At 37.5% G+C, this 22,590-nt stretch overlaps 8 pseudogenes; all 8 read left to right on the plus strand.

Annotated features, from left to right (window-relative positions):
- Positions 1–2,107: 2,107 nt before the first annotated feature.
- LOC113085776 (uncharacterized) lies at positions 2,108–2,226 on the plus strand (annotated as a pseudogene).
- A 549-nt stretch (positions 2,227–2,775) lies between these two features.
- Positions 2,776–2,894, plus strand: LOC113085781 (uncharacterized; annotated as a pseudogene).
- A 488-nt stretch (positions 2,895–3,382) lies between these two features.
- LOC113085784 (uncharacterized) lies at positions 3,383–3,501 on the plus strand (annotated as a pseudogene).
- Positions 3,502–5,398: 1,897 nt separating this feature from the next.
- LOC113085783 (uncharacterized) lies at positions 5,399–5,517 on the plus strand (annotated as a pseudogene).
- Positions 5,518–6,928: 1,411 nt separating this feature from the next.
- On the plus strand, positions 6,929–7,047 carry LOC113085782 (uncharacterized; annotated as a pseudogene).
- A 1,247-nt stretch (positions 7,048–8,294) lies between these two features.
- On the plus strand, positions 8,295–8,413 carry LOC113085780 (uncharacterized; annotated as a pseudogene).
- Positions 8,414–21,091: 12,678 nt separating this feature from the next.
- LOC113085778 (uncharacterized) lies at positions 21,092–21,210 on the plus strand (annotated as a pseudogene).
- Positions 21,211–21,571: 361 nt separating this feature from the next.
- LOC113085777 (uncharacterized) lies at positions 21,572–21,690 on the plus strand (annotated as a pseudogene).
- The last annotated feature ends 900 nt before the right edge of the window (positions 21,691–22,590 follow it).

Raw genomic sequence — 22,590 nt, forward strand, 5'->3', positions numbered from 1 at the left:
TTGGTGGATTTTTTTTGATTTCTTAAAAATCTGTTATTAGAAAACTGGAGTGTCAAAGTTGAGACCGAGGAGGAATGGGGAAATTGTTTTGTTTGGAACTTTCGGGAAAAGGAAATCAACTGACATTTGTTTAATTAATTTTGTTCTGAGTCATGCCAGACTAGCAGTAGTGCTAAGAAGGAACTATGCACATTTCGAAGGGAGAAAGGTAAAAGTAAAAGATATGTTTAAGTCAATGATACAAAGAGATGTAGAGTTGATTTGTAAGTACGGAGATAAAGAGGGGAAAGAGTTTTTTTTTGACTAAAATAAGTTCATACATCAAAATGTGGGGGAAGAAATATGTTTCAATTGGTAAAGAGTAACAATCTGGTTGAGAATGGCTGATGTCAATTAAGTAAATGTAAACATATTTGTGTGTATTTTATTTATGTTCTATATTTTTATTGTTGTATGATTATGAAAAATTAAGTTGATCAATTGGAAAAAACGAATCATACAAATGTATTGAAATGAAAGTCAATCGGATGGAATAATGCAATAGAAAACTGTGAATTGAAAGTTAAATAAAAAAAAAAAAAAAAAAAAAAAAGGCTATGCCAGATCATGTCTGAGCTCGGAAGCTAAGCAGGTGTGGGCCTGGTTAGTAATTGGATGGGAGACCCCCTGGTAATACCAGTTGCTTTAAGATTTTGTAAATTTTTCACAAATTATATAATAATCTTGAAAAAAAAAAAGAGTCAATGCCCATTCTTTGAATCTTAGCAGTCATGGACCTGTTTAGTGTCTGGATGGGAGACCGCCTCGGAATACCAGGTGCTCTAATATTATTGGAAATTTATTACTAATTATATAATAATCTTAAAAAAAAAAAAAAAAAAAAAAAAAAAAAAAAAAAAAGTCAATGCCCGATCTCTTAATCTTAGCAGGTATTGGCCTGGTTAGTGCTTGGATGGGAGACCGCCTGGGAATACCAGGTGCTTTAAGCTTTAGGGTTTTTTTCCTACTATATAATGTACCGGCGATTAGATTGACTGAATCTTTAAATAGCTCTCTCTTGCAGCATCTTCGCTTATGGCCATACCACCCTGGCTATGCCAGATCATGTCTGAGCTCGGAAACTAAGCAGGTTTCGGCCTGGGTTAGTAATTGGATGGGGAGACCCCCTGGTAATAACCAGTTGCTTTAAGATTTTTGGAAATTTTTCACCAAAATTTATATAATAATCTTGCAAGAAAAAAGAAAGGAGTCAATGCCCCATATCTGAATCTTAGCAGGTATGGGCCTGGTTAGTAATTGGATGGGAGACACCCTGGTAATACCAGTTGCTTTTAAGATTTTTGGAAATTTTTCACAAATTATATAATAATTTTGAAAAAAAAAAAAAAAGTCAATGGCCGATCTCTGAATAATAGCAGGTTTTGCCTGGTTAGTACTTGGATGGAAGACGGCCGGGAAATACCAGTTGCTGTAATATTTTTGGCAATTTTTACTAATTACATAAAAATCTTGCAAAAAAAAAAAAAAAAGAGTAAATGCCCAATCTTTGAATCTTAGGAGGTATGGAACCTGTTTAGTGCTTGGATAAGAGACCGCCTCGGAATACCATTTGCTGTAATATTTTTGGAAATTTGTACTAATTATATAATTATCTTGAAACAAGAAGAGTCAATGCCCAATCTTTGAATCTTAGCAAGCTATGGACCTGTTTAGTGTTTGGATGGGAGACCCCCTGGTAATACCATGTGCTCTAATATTATTGGAAATTTATTACTAATTATATAATAATCTTAAAAAAAGAGCCCAATGCCCGATCTCTTAATCTTAGCAGGTATTGGCCTGGTTAGTGCTTGGATTGGAGACCGCCTCGGAATACCAGGTGCTGTAAGCTTTAGGGTTTTCATTCCTACTTATATAATGTATGGGCGATTTTGATTGGCTGATCTTTAAATAGTCCTCTCTTTGCAGTATCCTTCGCTTGCGACCGTAACAACCTGGCTATGCCTGATCTCGTCTGCTCTCGGAAGCTAAGCAGGTTTGGTCCTGTATAATGTACCGGCGATTAGATTGGCTGATCTTTAAATAGCTCTCTCTTGCAGCAGTCTTCGCTTATGGCCATACCACCCTGGCTATGCCAGATCATGTCTGAGCTCGGAAGCTAAGCAGGTTTGGGCCTGGTTAGTAATTGGATGGGAGACCCCCTGGTAATACCAGTTGCTTTAAGATTTTTGTAAATTTTTCACAAATTATATAATAATCTTGAAAAAAAAAAGAGTCAATGCCCATTCTTTGAATCTTAGCAGTCATGGACTTGTGTAGTGTTTGGATGGGAGACCCCCTGGTAATACCAGGTGCTCTAATGTTATTGGAAATTTATTACTAATTATATAATAATCTTTAAAAAAAAGAGCCAATGCCCGATCTCTTAATCTTAGCAGGTATTGGCCTGGTTAGTGCTTGGATGGGAGACCGCCTAGGAATACCAGGTGCTGTAAGCTTTTGGGTTTTCATTCCTACTTATATAATGTATGGGCGATTTGATTGGCTGATCTTTAAATAGTCCTCTCTTTACAGTATCCTTCGCTTGCGACCGTAACAACCTGGCTATGCCTGATCTCGTCTGCTCTCGGAAGCTAAGCAGGTTTGGTCCTGTATAATGTACCGGCGATTAGATTGGCTGATCTTTAAGCTTTAGGGTTTTCTTTCCTACTTATATAATGTACCGGCGATTAGATTGGCTGATCTTTAAATAGCTCTCTCTTTGCAGCAGTCTTCGCTTATGGCCATACCACCCTGGCTATGCCAGATCATGTCTGAGCTCGGAAGCTAAGCAGGTTTGGGCCTGGTTAGTAATTGGATGGGAGACCCCCTGGTAATACCAGTTGCTTTAAGATTTTTGTAAATTTTTCACAAATTATATAATAATCTTGAAAAAAAAAAGAGTCAATGCCCATTCTTTGAATCTTAGCAGTCATGGACCTGTGTAGTGTTTGGATGGGAGACCCCCTGGTAATACCAGGTGCTCTAATATTATTGGAAATTTATTACTAATTATATAATAATCTTTAAAAAAAAGAGCCAATGCCTGATCTCTTAATCTTAGCAGGTATTGGCCTGGTTAGTGCTTGGATGGGAGACCGCCTGGGAATACCAGGTGCTGGAAGCTTTTGGGTTTTCATTCCTACTTATATAATGTATGGGCGATTTGATTGGCTGATCTTTAAATAGTCCTCTCTTTGCAGTATCCTTCGCTTGCGACCGTAACAACCTGGCTATGCCTGATCTCGTCTGCTCTCGGAAGCTAAGCAGGTTTGGTCCTGTATAATGTACCGGCGATTAGATTGGCTGATCTTTAAATAGCTCTCTCTTTGCAGCAGTCTTCGCTTATGGCCATACCACCCTGGCTATGCCAGATCATGTCTGAGCTCGGAAGCTAAGCAGGTGTGGGCCTGGTTAGTAATTGGATGGGAGACCCCCTGGTAATACCAGTTGCTTTAAGATTTTTGTAAATTTTTCACAAATTATATAATAATCTTGAAAAAAAAAAAGAGTCAATGCCCATTCTTTGAATCTTAGCAGTCATGGACCTGTTTAGTGTCTGGATGGGAGACCGCCTCGGAATACCAGGTGCTCTAATATTATTGGAAATTTATTACTAATTATATAATAATCTTAAAAAAAAAAAAAAAAAAAAGAGTCAATGCCCGATCTCTTAATCTTAGCAGGTATTGGCCTGGTTAGTGCTTGGATGGGAGACCGCCTGGGAATACCAGGTGCTTTAAGCTTTAGGGTTTTCTTTCCTACTTATATAATGTACCGGCGATTAGATTGGCTGATCTTTAAATAGCTCTCTCTTTGCAGCAGTCTTCGCTTATGGCCATACCACCCTGGCTATGCCAGATCATGTCTCAGCTCGGAAGCTAAGCAGGTTTGGGCCTGGTTAGTAATTGGATGGGAGACCCCCTGGTAATACCAGTTGCTTTAAGATTTTTGTAAATTTTTCACAAATTATATAATAATCTTGAAAAAAAAAAGAGTCAATGCCCATTCTTTGAATCTTAGCAATCATGGACCTGTTTAGTGTCTGGATGGGAGACCGCCTCGGAATACCAGGTGCTCTAATATTATTGGAAATTTATTACTAATTATATAATAATCTTAAAAAAAAAAAAAAAAAAAAAAAGAGTCAATGCCCGATCTCTTAATCTTAGCAGGTATTGGCCTGGTTAGTGCTTGGATGGGAGACCGCCTCGGAATACCAGGTGCTGTAAGATTTTGGATTTTCATTCCTACTTATATAATGTATGGGCGATTTGATTGGCTGATCTTTAAATAGTCTTCTCTTTGCAGTATCCTTCGCTTGCGACCGTAACAACCTGGCTATGCCTGATCTCGTCTGCTCTCGGAAGCTAAGCAGGTTTGGTCCTGTATAATGTACCGGCGATTAGATTGGCTGATCTTTAAATAGCTCTCTCTTTGCAGCAGTCTTCGCTTATGGCCATTCCACCCTGGCTATGCCAGATCATGTCTGAGCTCGGAAAGTAAGCAGGTTTCGGCCTGGTTAGTAATTGGATGGCAGACCCCCTGGTAATACCAGTTGCTTTAAGATTTTTGGAAATTTTTCACAAATTATATAATAATCTTGCAAGAAAAAAAGAAAGGAGTCAATGCCCCATATCTGAATCTTAGCAGGTATGGGCCTGGTTAGTAATTGGATGGGAGACACCCTGGTAATACCAGTTGCTTTAAGATTTTTGGAAATTTTTCACAAATTATATAATAATCTTGAAAAAAAAAAAAAAAGTCAATGCCCGATCTCTGAATAATAGCAGGTTTTGCCTGGTTAGTACTTGGATGGAAGACGGCCGGGAAATACCAGTTGCTGTAATTTTTTGGCAATTTTTACTAATTACATAATAATCTTGCAACAAAAAAAAAAAAAAAAGAGTAAATGCCCAATCTTTGAATCTTAGGAGGTATGGACCTGTTTAGTGCTTGGATGGGAGACCGCCTCGGAATACCAGTTGCTGTAATATTTTTGGAAATTTGTACTAATTATATAATAATCTTGAAACAAAAAGAGTCAATGCCCAATCTTTGAATCTTAGCAGCTATGGGCCTGTTTAGTGTTTGGATGGGAGACCGCCTCGGAAAACCAGGTGCTCTAATATTATTGGAAATTCATTACTAATTATATAATAATCTTAAAAAAAAAAAAAAAAAGAGTCAATGCCCGATCTCTTAATCTTAGCAGGTATTGGCCTGGTTAGTGCTTGGATGGGAGACCGCCTGGGAATACCAGGTGCTTTAAGCTTTAGGGTTTTCTTTCCTACTTATATAATGTACCGGCGATTAGATTGGCTGATCTTTAAATAGCTCTCTCTTTGCAGCAGTCTTCGCTTATGGCCATACCACCCTGGCTATGCCAGATCATGTCTGAGCTCGGAAGCTAAGCAGGTTTGGGCCTGGTTAGTAATTGGATGGGAGACCCCCTGGTAATACCAGTTGCTCTAAGATTTTTGTAAATTTTTCACAAATTATATAATTATCTTGAAAAAAAAAGAGTCAATGCCCATTCTTTGAATCTTAGCAGTCATGGACCTGTTTAGTGTCTGGATGGGAGACCGCCTCGGAATACCAGGTGCTCTAATATTATTGGAAATTTATTACTAATTATATAATAATCTTAAAAAAAAAAAAAAAAAAAAAAAAAAGAGTCAATGCCCGATCTCTTAATCTTAGCAGGTATTGGCCTGGTTAGTGCTTGGATGGGAGACCGCCTCGGAATACCAGGTGCTGTAAGCTTTTGGATTTTCATTCCTACTTATATAATGTATGGGCGATTTGATTGGCTGATCTTTAAATAGTCTTCTCTTTGCAGTATCCTTCGCTTGCGACCGTAACAACCTGGCTATGCCTGATCTCGTCTGCTCTCGGAAGCTAAGCAGGTTTGGTCCTGTATAATGTACCGGCGATTAGATTGGCTGATCTTTAAATAGCTCTCTCTTTGCAGCAGTCTTCGCTTATGGCCATTCCACCCTGGCTATGCCAGATCATGTCTGAGCTCGGAAACTAAGCAGGTTTCGGCCTGGTTAGTAATTGGATGGCAGACCCCCTGGTAATACCAGTTGCTTTAAGATTTTTGGAAATTTTTCACAAATTATATAATAATCTTGCAAGAAAAAAAGAAAGGAGTCAATGCCCCATATCTGAATCTTAGCAGGTATGGGCCTGGTTAGTAATTGGATGGGAGACACCCTGGTAATACCAGTTGCTTTAAGATTTTTGGAAATTTTTCACAAATTATATAATAATCTTGAAAAAAAAAAAAAAGTCAATGCCCGATCTCTGAATAATAGCAGGTTTTGCCTGGTTAGTACTTGGATGGAAGACGGCCGGGAAATACCAGTTGCTGTAATTTTTTGGCAATTTTTACTAATTACATAATAATCTTGCAACAAAAAAAAAAAAAAAAGAGTAAATGCCCAATCTTTGAATCTTAGGAGGTATGGACCTGTTTAGTGCTTGGATGGGAGACCGCCTCGGAATACCAGTTGCTGTAATATTTTTGGAAATTTGTACTAATTATATAATTATCTTGAAACAAAAAGAGTCAATGCCCAATCTTTGAATCTTAGCAGCTATGGGCCTGTTTAGTGTTTGGATGGGAGACCGCCTCGGAAAACCAGGTGCTCTAATATTATTGGAAATTCATTACTAATTATATAATAATCTTTAAAAAAAAAAAAAAAAGAGTCAATGCCCGATCTCTTAATCTTAGCAGGTATTGGCCTGGTTAGTGCTTGGATGGGAGACCGCCTGGGAATACCAGGTGCTTTAAGCTTTAGGGTTTTCTTTCCTACTTATATAATGTACCGGCGATTAGATTGGCTGATCTTTAAATAGCTCTCTCTTTGCAGCAGTCTTCGCTTATGGCCATACCACCCTGGCTATGCCAGATCATGTCTGAGCTCGGAAGCTAAGCAGGTTTGGGCCTGGTTAGTAATTGGATGGGAGACCCCCTGGTAATACCAGTTGCTTTAAGATTTTTGTAAATTTTTCACAAATTATATAATAATCTTGAAAAAAAAAAGAGTGAATGCCCAATCTTTGAATCTTAGCAGTCATTGACCTGTGTAGTGTTTGGATGGGAGACCCCCTGGTAATACCAGGTGCTCTAATATTATTGGAAATTTATTACTAATTATATAATAATCTTAAAAAAAAAGAGCCAATGCCCGATCTCTTAATCTTAGCAGGTATTGGCCTGGTTAGTGCTTGGATGGGAGACCGCCTCGGAATACCAGGTGCTGTAAGCTTTTGGATTTTCATTCCTACTTATATAATGTATGGGCGATTTGATTGGCTGATCTTTAAATAGTCTTCTCTTTGCAGTATCCTTCGCTTGCGACGTAACAACCTGGCTATGCCTGATCTCGTCTGCTCTCGGAAGCTAAGCAGGTTTGGTCCTGTATAATGTACCGGCGATTAGATTGGCTGATCTTTAAATAGCTCTCTCTTTGGAGCAGTCTTCGCTTATGGCCATTCCACCCTGGCTATGCCAGATCATGTCTGAGCTCGGAAACTAAGCAGGTTTCGGCCTGGTTAGTAATTGGATGGCAGACCCCCTGGTAATACCAGTTGCTTTAAGATTTTTGGAAATTTTTCACAAATTATATATAATCTTGCAAGAAAAAAAGAAAGGAGTCAATGCCCCATATCTGAATCTTAGCAGGTATGGGCCTGGTTAGTAATTGGATGGGAGACACCCTGGTAATACCAGTTGCTTTAAGATTTTTGGAAATTTTTCACAAATTATATAATAATCTTGAAAAAAAAAAAAAAGTCAATGCCCAATCTCTGAATAATAGCAGGTTTTGCCTGGTTAGTACTTGGATGGAAGACGGCCGGGAAATACCAGTTGCTGTAATATTTTTGGCAATTTTTACTAATTACATAATAATCTTGCAACAAAAAAAAAAAAGAGTAAATGCCCAATCTTTGAATCTTAGGAGGTATGGACCTGTTTAGTGCTTGGATGGGAGACCGCCTCGGAATACCAGTTGCTGTAATATTTTTGGAAATTTGTACTAATTATATAATTATCTTGAAACAAAAAGAGTCAATGCCCGATCTCTTAATCTTAGCAGGTATTGGCCTGGTTAGTGCTTGGATGGGAGACCGCCTGGGAATACCAGGTGCTTTAAGCTTTAGGGTTTTCTTTCCTACTTATATAATGTACCGGCGATTAGATTGGCTGATCTTTAAATAGCTCTCTCTTTGCAGCAGTCTTCGCTTATGGCCATACCACCCTGGCTATGCCAGATCATGTCTGAGCTCGGAAGCTAAGCAGGTTTGGGCCTGGTTAGTAATTGGATTGGAGACCCCCTGGTAATACCAGTTGCTCTAAGATTTTTGTAAATTTTTCACAAATTATATAATTATCTTGAAAAAAAAAAGAGTCAATGCCCATTCTTTGAATCTTAGCAGTCATGGACCTGTTTAGTGTCTGGATGGGAGACCGTCTCGGAATACCAGGTGCTCTAATATTATTGGAAATTTATTACTAATTATATAATAATCTTAAAAAAAAAAAGAGTCAATGCCCGATCTCTTAATCTTAGCAGGTATTGGCCTGGTTAGTGCTTGGATGGGAGACCGCCTCGGAATACCAGGTGCTGTAAGCTTTTGGATTTTCATTCCTACTTATATAATGTATGGGCGATTTGATTGGCTGATCTTTAAATAGTCTTCTCTTTGCAGTATCCTTCGCTTGCGACCGTAACAACCTGGCTATGCCTGATCTCGTCTGCTCTCGGAAGCTAAGCAGGTTTGGTCCTGTATAATGTACCGGCGATTAGATTGGCTGATCTTTAAATAGCTCTCTCTTTGCAGCAGTCTTCGCTTATGGCCATTCCACCCTGGCTATGCCAGATCATGTCTGAGCTCGGAAACTAAGCAGGTTTCGGCCTGGTTAGTAATTGGATGGCAGACCCCCTGGTAATACCAGTTGCTTTAAGATTTTTGGAAATTTTTCACAAATTATATAATAATCTTGCAAGAAAAAAAGAAAGGAGTCAATGCCCCATATCTGAATCTTAGCAGGTATGGGCCTGGTTAGTAATTGGATGGGAGACACCCTGGTAATACCAGTTGCTTTAAGATTTTTGGAAATTTTTCACAAATTATATAATAATCTTGAAAAAAAAAAAAAAAAGTCAATGCCCGATCTCTGAATAATAGCAGGTTTTGCCTGGTTAGTACTTGGATGGAAGACGGCCGGGAAATACCAGTTGCTGTAATTTTTTGGCAATTTTTACTAATTACATAATAATCTTGCAAAAAAAAAAAAAAAAGAGTAAATGCCCAATCTTTGAATCTTAGGAGGTATGGACCTGTTTAGTGCTTGGATGGGAGACCGCCTCGGAATACCAGTTGCTGTAATATTTTTGGAAATTTGTACTAATTATATAATTATCTTGAAACAAAAAGAGTCAATGCCCAATCTTTGAATCTTAGCAGCTATGGGCCTGTTTAGTGTTTGGATGGGAGACCGCCTCGGAAAACCAGGTGCTCTAATATTATTGGAAATTCATTACTAATTATATAATAATCTTTAAAAAAAAAAAAAAAAAGAGTCAATGCCCGATCTCCTAATCTTAGCAGGTATTGGCCTGGTTAGTGCTTGGATGGGAGACCGCCTGGGAATACCAGGTGCTTTAAGCTTTAGGGTTTTCTTTCCTACTTATATAATGTACCGGCGATTAGATTGGCTGATCTTTAAATAGCTCTCTCTTTGCAGCAGTCTTCGCTTATGGCCATACCACCCTGAGGGCGCTAGAGAGCTACAGGAAGTGTTGGCTGCAGTTTGGAGAGGAAGGCTCTCCTCCATTTTGATTTTTCTGTTAGTGTTTGTTTTGTGAGTTGTTTTTGGACTTTTAGTTTTTTTTTTTTGAGGTTTTTCAGTTTTAAACCACCTAACAGCAGCATCTTGCTGGCTGGAGGGTGGTTCATTTTTTGTTTGTGTTTTTTTTTACAATGGATGGATTATTGGCAAACGACACTGGACTGGCTGGAGAGACACGCATGGCAAACGACACTGGATTGGCTGGAGAGACACGTAAGGCAAACGACACTGGACTGGCTGGAGAGACACGCATGGCAAACGACACTGGATTGGCTGGAGAGACACGTAAGGCAAACGACACTGGACTGGCTGGAGAGACACGCATGGCAAACGATCCTGGACTGGAGTATCGACAACGAGCAGGACACGGTAAAAAACTAGATGCAAGAGATAAATTTGGTGAAAGGAAATACTTAAAGGAGGCAACTGTGATTGTGAATGTGGAGAACGTAAATGAGGTGAGAGCTGTGGATATTATTAAAGCGGTGACGGACAAATGTGGATATGGGAAAATCTTAGCACTAAGGCCAAGACAAGGAAAGGAATATGAACTGACAATGGAAAGAGAAGAAACGTGTGATGAACTGACTGAGGGATTGTTAATTAAAGGAGTGAACTGTGAAATAAAGAAACTGCAAAATAGAGATTATGTTGTTTCCTTCATGCACCTGCCCGTCTACCTTGATGATAAAGACATTTTTAGAAAATTGGAGGGATGGGGAGTTAATCCCATATCAAAATTAAAAAGAAGATGCTACCCGGGCACTGAAATAGAGGATGGAACAAGGTTTTTAAAAGTGCGATTCCCCAAGGAGGTGGCATCATTGCCCTACAGCACAAAGCTGGAAACAGCAGAAGGGCCGCAGTACTTTAGGGTGATGCACAGCCACCAGGTGAAGACCTGTAAGCTGTGCATGAGCCCAGATCATCTGCTTAAGGAATGCCCTGAATTTAAGTGTCACAAGTGCGAGGAAAGGGGACATTTCGCAAGGGATTGTAACGCGGTCAGATGCCCGGAGTGTCAAAAAATTTTAAATAAGTGTGAGTGTTGGATGGAGGGAGAGGAAGGAGGTCTGGAGCATCGGGTGGATGGACAGGTGCATGAAGGAAACACTGAAGAGGAAGGAGATATTGATGAAGGACAAGGGGATGAAGGATTACCACAGAAGGAAACAGAAGGAGGAACAGACAACCAAGAGAAAGAAGAAGAAGAAGGAAAAAGTAATGATATGGATGAGGAACAAACAGTAGAACAGAATACTCAGTGGACAGAAATGGAAATATCGGACAGTTTTAAAAATCTTTTGGATAATGTGGAGAGTGATGGACAAGGAATGCATGATCAAAACAAAGAAATGGGCAGCGAAGAAGAAACAAGGATGGACAACATGGGAAAAGACAGAGGGGAGAGAGGACAAAGTAGAAGGAGAACATTAAAGGTAAAACCAAATGTGGAAAATGTAAGAAAAAAATTAATGACAAGGGGCCGAGTAAAAAGTGTAAACAGATATGAAGTGTTAAGAGTGCTGGAGGGAGAAGATAAAGAATAATGTTTTTTAGGTATTTATTTTTATTTCTTTTAATGGTTTTAAGTTGTGTTACTTTTAATGCAAGGGGACTAATGGACATGGGTAAATTTGAAAAGGTGAAAGAAATGTGTAAAAGAGAGGATGTGATTTTATTACAAGAAACTAACTGGAGGGAAGAGTACATGACTGAAATAAGGAAAAGGTGGAGTGGAGAGATTTTTTATAACAACGGTGATGGGAGGCTGGGAAGAGGAGTTGCGATTTTAATAAAAGAAAACTGTGGGGTATCATGTAAAACAATATATAATGACGTAGATGGGAAATGTATTGCGGTTGAAATGGAGTATGAGGAGAAAAAAGTTATTGTAGTTAATATTCATGCACCGATTGTAGAGAATGAAAAGAAGGAATATTTTAATGTATTAAGAGATTTTTTAAAAAAGCATAAAGAAGTTATTATGATGGGTGATTTTAATACTGTTTTCAGTAAATTAGAAATGGGAGAGGGAATGGTTTTTAAAAATGATAAAGGAAGAAAAGAACTGAAATTATTAATGGAAGAAAATAATATGATTGATGTATGGAGAGAAAGAAATGAAAAAAAGAAAGAATATTCAAGGAGGCAATTAGTAGGGAATTTTATGTGTAAAACAAGGATTGATTTTATTTTATGTACAAGGAACATTGAAGGTTTTATCGGTAACATTAAATATGAAGAATCAAGTTTAAGTGACCATAAACCAATTTTTATGCAAGTAGACTGGAGTTCAGTGAAAAGAGGGCCGGGTGTATGGGTTTTAAATGTAGAGGTTTTGAAGAATGAGGAGTATGTTTTAAGTATTAAAGAAATTATTGAAAAAGAAAAGGAGAATGAAATGTACAGTGAAGATAAAAGGATATGGTGGGAAAATGTTAAATATTTAGTTAAAAAATTCACAATAAAGTATTGCAAATTAATACAGATATGTAAGAGGAAGAAGGAGAGAGAAATAAGAGAAAATTTGGAAAATGAATTAAATGAGAATGGGAAAGATATACAAAAAATAAAAGAATTGGAGGGAATATTGAAAGACATGGAAGAGAAAAAATATGAAGGTGCAAGACTAAGGAGTAAAGCTAAGTATACTGTGGAGGGTGAAAAATGTACAAAGTTTTTCTTTGATCTAGAAAAAATAAGAGGGAAAGCTGGAATGATTAAAGAAATAAGAGGAAAAAATGGTGTAGTGGTGGAAACAAATGAGGAAATATTAAAAGAAGTAAAAGCATATTATGAAAACCTGTTTAGCACTGAGGGGTTGAGGGAAGAAGAGAAATTGGAGTTACTAAATCAAATAAAAACAACAGTAGGAGAAGTAGATAAAAAAGAGTGTGATGAAGAGATAAGAGAAGAAGAGATAAAAAGAGCAATAAGTGAATTAAACAAAAATAAAAGTCCAGGTATAGATGGTTTGGGGAGTGAATTTTATATTGTTTTTAAAGATTTTTTAACCAGTATTTTAAAGGAAGTATATGAAGACATTTTTAAGAAGGAGGAAATGAACCAGAGAATGGGGATGGGATTAATAAAGTTAATATATAAAAGAAAAGGAGATAAAGTAGACCTAAAAAATTATAGACCAATTACAATGCTGAATACAGATCTGAAAATTTTAACAAAAGTTTTAGCCAATAGATTGAAAGAGGTAATGCCAACCATAATTAAAACAAATCAAGTGTATGGAGTAAAAGGGAAAGATATAGCAGATACAACTTTAAGTATAATAGATAGAATAAGATATATGAAAGAAAAGAACAAAAAAGGATATGTTATTAGTTTGGATTTTGAAAAGGCCTTTGATAGAGTGGAGCATGAATATTTATTTGGAATTTTAAGAAGGTACGGGTTTGGGGATAATTTTGTCAAGTGGATTACAATTTTATATAGGGGAGCAATAACAAGAATACAGTGTAATGGTTTTTTAACAGAATGTTTTAAAATTACTAGGTCAATAAGACAAGGATGTCCATTATCAGCGCTTTTATATTCTTTAGTTGCAGAACCATTGGGATTAGCTATTAAAATAGATGAAGACATAAGAGGGATAAACATTGAAGGAAGTGGGGGAAATGAAAAAATATTTCAATATGCGGATGACACAACAATAATAGTTAAAGATATAGAGAGTGTAAATAAAGTAATGGAAGTAGTACAGATGTTTTGTAGGGGATCAGGAGGAAAGTTAAATGAAGAAAAAACAACATATGTGAGATTTGGAGGAGTGACTGTTTTAACGGATTATTTTCATTTTAAAGAAACAAAAGAAGTAAGGATTTTAGGTGTTCTAATGGGAAAAGACGAAAGGATTGTTAAAGAAAAAATGTGGGAAGAAATAGTAGGAGGAATTGAAAGAAGGTTAAATTTTTGGAAATTGAGGACATTAAGTTTAAAAGGGAAGGTTTTAATTTTAAATGTTTTAATGGTGTCAAAGTTGTGGTATGTTTTATATGTGACTGCTATGCCAATATGGGTGGAGAAAAGGTTGAAAAAATGTTTTTTAGATTTTTTATGGAATAGTAAACCGTCAAGAATTGCATATAGTACGTTAATAGGAGAAGCAGGGAAGGGAGGGATGGGATTAATTGATGTAGAACAGAGAAAAAATAGCTTAAGAATTAAAATAGTAAAAAATATCTGGATGAGGGTCACAAAACAGCATGGAAAAGGACAATGGAGTATTTTTTAAACAAATGTGGGGATTTTAACATGGGGGATGGAATTTTATGGATGAAAACGAAGAATTGGATGACAGAAAGATTACCAGAGTTTTATAGAGAAATGTTTAGTGCCTGGGGAAAATTTTTAGACAGAGTAGAGTATGATCCACATGGGAGAGAAAACATTTTAAATCAACCTCTGTTTTTAAACAAAAACATTTTAAAACAAGACAAAGAAATGTTTTTAAAGAAATGGATGGATGTGGGGATAACGAGAGTGAGAGATGTTTTATATGAATTTAAAGAAGGATTTTTACCGACACAATTTATTGTGGATGCAATGGAGGAGGCAAAAGAAGATTACAGTGAACAAGAAATAAAAAATAAATATGAAATCATTAAAAATGCAATACCTAAAGAGTGGATTAAAAGAATAGAAAGTATGGAAGGAGAACCAAAAGAGAAATGTATTCATGTGAAATTAGGGGAAAAACTGTATGATTTTAAGGAATGTACTGTGAAAATGATTTATCGTGCTTTTAGAGATGATGTTTTTAAAGAGCCGATTGTAAATGGATACTGGGTGCAGAAATTCAAAGATTTAAAAAAAGAGTGTATATGGAGAAACATGACGGGGAAATGTGTTGAAACAAAATTGGAATGTTTGGAGTATTTTATAAGGCATAAAGTGGTTTTTACTGATGTTATTTTAAATAAAATAGGAATGGAAGAAAATGCTCTGTGTAAAGTGTGCCAGGAAGAGGAAGAGGGGATTTTACATATGTTTTTACATTGTAGAGAGCTAGAGGACTTTTTAAGGAAATGTAAATGTTTAATTAAAGATGTGACTGAGGAGTGGGATGAAAATGTAATGGAATGGAACAGAGTTGTGATGTTTGGTTGGGAGAAAAAGTGTAAAAACAAAAGTTTTATTAATCTGTGTGTAATGCTAATGAAAAGTGCAATATGGGACAGAAGAACTGTGGCTAAAAAGGAAAAAATTGTGTTGGATGTTTGGAGTGTGTTTAAAAGAAAAACAGAATTATATATCGAAAGACTGTATGTGTACTTTAAAGGCGTGAATATGTTAGACTCTTTTTATGATGTTTTTACCCCACAAGTTTGTTGTGTTTTAAATGATTTAATGTGGAAGTTGCCAGAAAGTGGAAGAGCTTTTTAAATTATCTATGTAAATGAAAGATGTGTAATGTAGAGATGTGTAAAGACGATGTTCTGTATTTTCTATTGATTATTGTATTTTATTGATTGAAATTTCTTAATAAATAAAAAAAAAAAAAAAAAAAAGGCTATGCCAGATCATGTCTGAGCTCGGAAGCTAAGCAGGTTTGGGCCTGGTTAGTAATTGGATGGGAGACCCCCTGGTAATACCAGTTGCTTTAAGATTTTTGTAAATTTTTCACAAATTATATAATAATCTTGAAAAAAAAAAGAGTGAATGCCCAATCTTTGAATCTTAGCAGTCATTGACCTGTGTAGTGTTTGGATGGGAGACCCCCTGGTAATACCAGGTGCTCTAATATTATTGGAAATTTATTACTAATTATATAATAATCTTAAAAAAAAAGAGCCAATGCCCGATCTCTTAATCTTAGCAGGTATTGGCCTGGTTAGTGCTTGGATGGGAGACCGCCTCGGAATACCAGGTGCTGTAAGCTTTTGGATTTTCATTCCTACTTATATAATGTATGGGCGATTTGATTGGCTGATCTTTAAATAGTCTTCTCTTTGCAGTATCCTTCGCTTGCGACGTAACAACCTGGCTATGCCTGATCTCGTCTGCTCTCGGAAGCTAAGCAGGTTTGGTCCTGTATAATGTACCGGCGATTAGATTGGCTGATCTTTAAATAGCTCTCTCTTTGGAGCAGTCTTCGCTTATGGCCATTCCACCCTGGCTATGCCAGATCATGTCTGAGCTCGGAAACTAAGCAGGTTTCGGCCTGGTTAGTAATTGGATGGCAGACCCCCTGGTAATACCAGTTGCTTTAAGATTTTTGGAAATTTTTCACAAATTATATATAATCTTGCAAGAAAAAAAGAAAGGAGTCAATGCCCCATATCTGAATCTTAGCAGGTATGGGCCTGGTTAGTAATTGGATGGGAGACACCCTGGTAATACCAGTTGCTTTAAGATTTTTGGAAATTTTTCACAAATTATATAATAATCTTAAAAAAAAAAAAAAAAAGTCAATGCCCAATCTCTGAATAATAGCAGGTTTTGCCTGTTTAGTACTTGGATGGAAGACGGCCGGGAAATACCAGTTGCTGTAATATTTTTGGCAATTTTTACTAATTACATAATAATCTTGCAACAAAAAAAAAAAAGAGTAAATGCCCAATCTTTGAATCTTAGGAGGTATGGACCTGTTTAGTGCTTGGATGGGAGACCGCCTCGGAATACCAGTTGCTGTAATATTTTTGGAAATTTGTACTAATTATATAATTATCTTGAAACAAAAAGAGTCAATGCCCAATCTTTGAATCTTAGCAGCTATGGGCCTGTTTAGTGTTTGGATGGGAGACCGCCTCGGAAAACCAGGTGCTCTAATATTATTGGAAATTTATTACTAATTATATAATAATCTTAAAAAAAAGAGCCAATGCCCGATCTCTTAATCTTAGCAGGTATTGGCCTGGTTAGTGCTTGGATGGGAGACCGCCTCGGAATACCAGGTGCTGTAAGCTTTTGGATTTTCATTCCTACTTATAAAATGTATGGGCGATTTGATTGGCTGATCTTTAAATAGTCTTCTCTTTGCAGTATCCTTCGCTTGCGACGTAACAACCTGGCTATGCCTGATCTCGTCTGCTCTCGGAAGCTAAGCAGGTTTGGTCCTGTATAATGTACCGGCGATTAGATTGGCTGATCTTTAAATAGCTCTCTCTTTGGAGCAGTCTTCGCTTATGGCCATTCCACCCTGGCTATGCCAGATCATGTCTGAGCTCGGAAACTAAGCAGGTTTCGGCCTGGTTAGTAATTGGATGGCAGACCCCCTGGTAATACCAGTTGCTTTAAGATTTTTGGAAATTTTTCACAAATTATATATAATCTTGCAAGAAAAAAAAGAAAGGAGTCAATGCCCCATATCTGAATCTTAGCAGGTATGGGCCTGGTTAGTAATTGGATGGGAGACACCCTGGTAATACCAGTTGCTTTAAGATTTTTGGAAATTTTTCACAAATTATATAATAATCTTGAAAAAAAAAAAAAAAAAAGTCAATGCCCAATCTCTGAATAATAGCAGGTTTTGCCTGGTTAGTACTTGGATGGAAGACGGCCGGGAAATACCAGTTGCTGTAATATTTTTGGCAATTTTTACTAATTACATAATAATCTTGCAACAAAAAAAAAAAAAGAGTAAATGCCCAATCTTTGAATCTTAGGAGGTATGGACCTGTTTAATGCTTGGATGGGAGACCGCCTCGGAATACCAGTTGCTGTAATATTTTTGGAAATTTGTACTAATTATATAATTATCTTGAAACAAAAAGAGTCAATGCCCGATCTCTTAATCTTAGCAGGTATTGGCCTGGTTAGTGCTTGGATGGGAGACCGCCTGGGAATACCAGGTGCTTTAAGCTTTAGGGTTTTCTTTCCTACTTATATAATGTACCGGCGATTAGATTGGCTGATCTTTAAATAGCTCTCTCTTTGCAGCAGTCTTCGCTTATGGCCATACCACCCTGGCTATGCCATATCATGTCTGAGCTCGGAAGCTAAGCAGGTTTGGGCCTGGTTAGTAATTGGATGGGACACCCCCTGGTAATACCAGTTGCTCTAAGATTTTTGTAAATTTTTCACAAATTATATAATAATCTTGAAAAAAAAAAGAGTCAATGCCCATTCTTTGAATCTTAGCAGTCATGGACCTGTTTAGTGTCTGGATGGGAGACCGCCTCGGAATACCAGGTGCTCTAATATTATTGGAAATTCATTACTAATTATATAATAATCTTTAAAAAAAAAAAAAAAAAAAAAAAGAGTCAATGCCCGATCTCTTAATCTTAGCAGGTATTGGCCTGGTTAGTGCTTGGATGGGAGACCGCCTGGGAATACCAGGTGCTTTAAGCTTTAGGGTTTTCTTTCCTACTTATATAATGTACCGGCGATTAGATTGGCTGATCTTTAAATAGCTCTCTCTTTGCAGCAGTCTTCGCTTATGGCCATACCACCCTGGCTATGCCATATCATGTCTGAGCTCGGAAGCTAAGCAGGTTTGGGCCTGGTTAGTAATTGGATGGGACACCCCCTGGTAATACCAGTTGCTCTAAGATTTTTGTAAATTTTTCACAAATTATATAATAATCTTGAAAAAAAAAAGAGTCAATGCCCATTCTTTGAATCTTAGCAGTCATGGACCTGTTTAGTGTCTGGATGGGAGACCGCCTCGGAATACCAGGTGCTCTAATATTATTGGAAATTTATTACTAATTATATAATAATCTTAAAAAAAAAAAAAAAAAAAAAAAAAAGAGTCAATGCCCGATCTCTTAATCTTAGCAGGTATTGGCCTGGTTAGTGCTTGGATGGGAGACCGCCTCGGAATACCAGGTGCTGTAAGCTTTTGGATTTTCATTCCTACTTATATAATGTATGGGCGATTTGATGGGCTGATCTTTAAATAGTCTTCTCTTTGCAGTATCCTTCGCTTGCGACCGTAACAACCTGGCTATGCCTGATCTCGTCTGCTCTCGGAAGCTAAGCAGGTTTGGTCCTGTATAATGTACCGGCGATTAGATTGGCTGATCTTTAAATAGCTCTCTCTTTGCAGCAGTCTTCGCTTATGGCCATTCCACCCTGGCTATGCCAGATCATATCTGAGCTCGGAAACTAAGCAGGTTTCGGCCTGGTTAGTAATTGGATGGCAGACCCCCTGGTAATACCAGTTGCTTTAAGATTTTTGGAAATTTTTCACAAATTATATAATAATCTTGAAAAAAAAAAAAAAGTCAATGCCCGATCTCTGAATAATAGCAGGTTTTGCCTGGTTAGTACTTGGATGGAAGACGGCCGGGAAATACCAGTTGCTGTAATATTTTTGGCAATTTTTACTAATTACATAATAATCTTGCAACAACAAAAAAAAAAGAGTAAATGCCCAATCTTTGAATCTTAGGAGGTATGGACCTGTTTAGTGCTTGGATGGGAGACCGCCTCGGAATACCAGTTGCTGTAATATTTTTGGAAATTTGTACTAATTATATAATTATCTTGAAACAAAAAGAGTCAATGCCCAATCTTTGAATCTTAGCAGCTATGGACCTGTTTAGTGTTTGGATGGGAGACCGCCTCGGAAAACCAGGTGCTCTAATATTATTGGAAATTCATTACTAATTATATAATAATCTTTAAAAAAAAAAAAAAAAAAAAAAAAGAGTCAATGCCCGATCTCTTAATCTTAGCAGGTATTGGCCTGGTTAGTGCTTGGATGGGAGACCGCCTGGGAATACCAGGTGCTTTAAGCTTTAGGGTTTTCTTTCCTACTTATATAATGTACCGGCGATTAGATTGGCTGATCTTTAAATAGCTCTCTCTTTGCAGCAGTCTTCGCTTATGGCCATACCACCCTGGCTATGCCATATCATGTCTGAGCTCGGAAGCTAAGCAGGTTTGGGCCTGGTTAGTAATTGGATGGGACACCCCCTGGTAATACCAGTTGCTCTAAGATTTTTGTAAATTTTTCACAAATTATATAATAATCTTGAAAAAAAAAAGAGTCAATGCCCATTCTTTGAATCTTAGCAGTCATGGACCTGTTTAGTGTCTGGATGGGAGACCGCCTCGGAATACCAGGTGCTCTAATATTATTGGAAATTTATTACTAATTATATAATAATCTTAAAAAAAAAAAAAAAAAAAAAAAAAAAGAGTCAATGCCCAATCTCTTAATCTTAGCAGGTATTGGCCTGGTTAGTGCTTGGATGGGAGACCGCCTCGGAATACCAGGTGCTGTAAGCTTTTGGATTTTCATTCCTACTTATATAATGTATGGGCGATTTGATTGGCTGATCTTTAAATAGTCTTCTCTTTGCAGTATCCTTCGCTTGCGACCGTAACAACCTGGCTATGCCTGATCTCGTCTGCTCTCGGAAGCTAAGCAGGTTTGGTCCTGTATAATGTACCGGCGATTAGATTGGCTGATCTTTAAATAGCTCTCTCTTTGCAGCAGTCTTCGCTTATGGCCATTCCACCCTGGCTATGCCAGATCATGTCTGAGCTCGGAAACTAAGCAGGTTTCGGCCTGGTTAGTAATTGGATGGCAGACCCCCTGGTAATACCAGTTGCTTTAAGATTTTTGGAAATTTTTCACAAATTATATAATAATCTTGAAAAAAAAAAAGTCAATGCCCGATCTCTGAATAATAGCAGGTTTTGCCTGGTTAGTACTTGGATGGAAGACGGCCGGGAAATACCAGTTGCTGTAATATTTTTGGCAATTTTTACTAATTACATAATAATCTTGCAACAAAAAAAAAAAAAGAGTAAATGCCCAATCTTTGAATCTTAGGAGGTATGGACCTGTTTAGTGCTTGGATGGGAGACCGCCTCGGAATACCAGTTGCTGTAATATTTTGGAAATTTGTACTAATTATATAATTATCTTGAAACAAAAAGAGTCAATGCCCAATCTTTGAATCTTAGCAGCTATGGACCTGTTTAGTGTTTGGATGGGAGACCGCCTCGGAAAACCAGGTGCTCTAATATTATTGGAAATTCATTACTAATTATATAATAATCTTTAAAAAAAAAAAAAAAAAAAAAAAAAAGAGTCAATGCCCGATCTCTTAATCTTAGCAGGTATTGGCCTGGTTAGTGCTTGGATGGGAGACCGCCTGGGAATACCAGGTGCTTTAAGCTTTAGGGTTTTCTTTCCTACTTATATAATGTACCGGCGATTAGATTGGCTGATCTTTAAATAGCTCTCTCTTTGCAGCAGTCTTCGCTTATGGCCATACCACCCTGGCTATGCCAGATCATGTCTGAGCTCAGAAGCTAAGCAGGTTTGGGCCTAGTTAGTAATTGGATGGGAGACCCCCTGGTAATACCAGTTGCTCTAAGATTTTTGTAAATTTTTCACAAATTATATAATAATCTTGAAAAAAAAAAGAGTCAATGCCCATTCTTTGAATCTTAGCAGTCATGGACCTGTTTAGTGTCTGGATGGGAGACCGCCTCGGAATACCAGGTGCTCTAATATTATTGGAAATTCATTACTAATTATATAATAATCTTTAAAAAAAAAAAAAGAGTCAATGCCCGATCTCTTAATCTTAGCAGGTATTGGCCTGGTTAGTGCTTGGATGGGAGACCGCCTGGGAATACCAGGTGCTTTAAGCTTTAGGGTTTTCTTTCCTACTTATATAATGTACCGGCGATTAGATTGGCTGATCTTTAAATAGCTCTCTCTTTGCAGCAGTCTTCGCTTATGGCCATACCACCCTGGCTATGCCAGATCATGTCTGAGCTCGGAAGCTAAGCAGGTTTGGCCCTGGTTAGTAATTGGATGGGAGACCCCCTGGTAATACCAGTTGCTTTAAGATTTTTGTAAATTTTTCACAAATTATATAATAATCTTGAAAAAAAAAAGAGTCAATGCCCATTCTTTGAATCTTAGCAATCATGGACCTGTTTAGTGTCTGGATGGGAGACCGCCTCGGAATACCAGGTGCTGTAAGCTTTTGGATTTTCATTCCTACTTATATAATGTATGGGCGATTTGATTGGCTGATCTTTAAATAGTCTTCTCTTTGCAGTATCCTTCGCTTGCGACCGTAACAACCTGGCTATGCCTGATCTCGTCTGCTCTCGGAAGCTAAGCAGGTTTGGTCCTGTATAATGTACCGGCGATTAGATTGGCTGATCTTTAAATAGCTCTCTCTTTGGAGCAGTCTTCGCTTATGGCCATTCCACCCTGGCTATGCCAGATCATGTCTGAGCTCGGAAACTAAGCAGGTTTCGGCCTGGTTAGTAATTGGATGGCAGACCCCCTGGTAATACCAGTTGCTTTAAGATTTTTGGAAATTTTTCACAAATTATATATAATCTTGCAAGAAAAAAAAGAAAGGAGTCAATGCCCCATATCTGAATCTTAGCAGGTATGGGCCTGGTTAGTAATTGGATGGGAGACACCCTGGTAATACCAGTTGCTTTAAGATTTTTGGAAATTTTTCACAAATTATATAATAATCTTGAAAAAAAAAAAAAAAAGTCAATGCCCCGATCTCTGAATAATAGCAGGTTTTGCCTGGTTAGTACTTGGATGGAAGACGGCCGGGAAATACCAGTTGCTGTAATTTTTTGGCAATTTTTACTAATTACATAATAATCTTGCAACAAAAAAAAAAAAAAAAAGAGTAAATGCCCAATCTTTGAATCTTAGGAGGTATGGACCTGTTTAGTGCTTGGATGGGAGACCGCCTCGGAATACCAGTTGCTGTAAT

This window comes from Carassius auratus, unplaced genomic scaffold (assembly GCF_003368295.1).
Source record: "Carassius auratus strain Wakin unplaced genomic scaffold, ASM336829v1 scaf_tig00042305, whole genome shotgun sequence".
NCBI classification, from domain to species: Eukaryota; Metazoa; Chordata; class Actinopteri; order Cypriniformes; family Cyprinidae; genus Carassius; species Carassius auratus.